Below are 1,885 nucleotides of genomic sequence, written 5' to 3' on the forward strand. Positions count from 1 at the left end.
CCTTCCTTCCTTCCTTCCTTCCTTCCTTCCTTCCTTCCTTTCTTTCTTTCTTTCTTTCTTTCATTTTTCATACTCAGTAATCTCAATTGTTCTATTTTTAATTTTTCAGACTCACTTTTTGGAATGCTCAAATCTGCCTTAGAATCCCTTTTGTAAATTTTTCTTTTATTTATTTTCTTTGTTTGTTCACACAAAGAAAATTTATTAGCATAAAACAATAATTTGAGGAGTCCTGCTCACAGACAGCGACCACAGTGGCTCCCCTTCCTGTGGGTTCTGTTGGAAAGGGAGGGGATAACATCCTTAATCTGTCCGATCTTTATTCCTGAGTGAGCAAGGGCTCTGAGAGTTGATTAGGCCCTGGCTCAGGGGTGTGAATCCTATTTATTCCTGCAGCCTTGAGTTTATGTGTAGGCCAGTGATGCCCAGGTGTTTGCACCTCTGGGTCACATTCTAAGCAGCCAACATGGCAGAATATGGAGAGGAATCATTTCAGTCTGCCTTTACCTTCATCCTACCAGTCACATGGCAGATGGTTGCCTTATCAGAAAGATCAGTGACATGGGCAAAAGTATCATTGAAGGCTGCAAAGATGTGGAGAAGACTAAATATATTTTATTCTTCAACCACCTACAGTTTGAGGCTGATCACCTGTTCTTCCTTTTTTTCCTCCCCCTTGCAAGGTGCCATTTCTGTGTGTCTTCTCCAGACTCCATCACCAGAAGAATTTTTTATTTCATTTAATAATTTTCAGCTCTAGAATTCCTTTTGGTTTCTTTGTAGGTATTCCTTTTATTGATATTTGTATTTTGTTCTTACATCATTTTCTTGACTTTCTCAATGTCTTCCTTTTTTGAGCAGCTTTAAGAGAGCTGTTTTAAAGTCTTTGTCTAGTAGGTCTGCTTACTGGTCTTTCTCAGGAATGTTTTCTTTTATTTTTTTCCATTGAATATACCATAATTTCATTTTTCTTTGCATGCCTTGTGATTTTTTGTTGTTGAAAATAAGATATTTGAATCGAATAATATACTAATTCTGGATATCATATTCTTCCCCTTCCCCAGGGTTTGCTGTTATTTGTTTTGTTTTACTTTGCTTTTTTTTTTTTTTAAATTGTTATATGCTGTCTCTGTGTTAGGGATTAGCCTGAGATCTTATGGTCTTAAGATCTTAGGGTAGGTGTAGTTTACTTCTTAAATTCTTGTGTATGCTTTTGAATGTACTAGGTCTTAACTGTCTGGCTCCCAAAAGGTGGGGGGAAAAAGGAGAAAAATGAAAGAGGGGAAAAAATACACCAGTCATTTAAATCTCTTGAAAATTGCTTCACCCAGAGGTGAAAGAACTTTTACAATGGAGGCGGGGGCAACAATGGCTGCCTGCCTCTGTGTTTGGATCTCTGAGATAAAATGTTGTAATCAACAGAGCACTGAGCCCCAATATTTTGGGGATGGGGTCGTACTGCCTGCTCTGGTTTCTGCAAGCTACATGCAAACTGCTGTTGGATTGCATGCAGAGCTTCCTGACATGAGATTGGGGGGAGTGGGGATTGGTAGCTGCTACAGTGCTAAACGCTGACATAGACTAAAATTAATTTTGAAGAGACTCCAGAGCTCCTAAATAGTTACATCAGACTATTCTGCTAGTACAATTGCTGTCTAGGTGGGAAGAAGGACTCCTGGTGCTTCCTAATTTCCCCAGAATTCTTCCTCTAAATCAATTACTCATTTCTTGGGAGGGGGTGGTTTCTATTATGAACCAGGCACTGTCCTGTGCACTGGAAATAGAGTGATGAGCAAGACAGACAAAAAAAATCTCTGCTCTCATAGAGCTTATATACTCTGGTAGGGAAGTCAGGCAATAGATAAACTAAATAAATACACAATAG

General features: G+C 38.9%; 1 pseudogene; it reads right to left on the reverse strand.

Moving 5' to 3' along the window:
- Window positions 1–236: 236 nt before the first annotated feature.
- LOC102242215 lies at window positions 237–699 on the reverse strand (annotated as a pseudogene).
- Between the last annotated feature and the right edge of the window lie 1,186 nt (window positions 700–1,885).

The sequence above is a fragment of the Myotis brandtii genome, unplaced genomic scaffold (genome assembly GCF_000412655.1).
Source record: "Myotis brandtii unplaced genomic scaffold, ASM41265v1 scaffold698, whole genome shotgun sequence".
Classification (NCBI taxonomy): domain Eukaryota; kingdom Metazoa; phylum Chordata; class Mammalia; order Chiroptera; family Vespertilionidae; genus Myotis; species Myotis brandtii.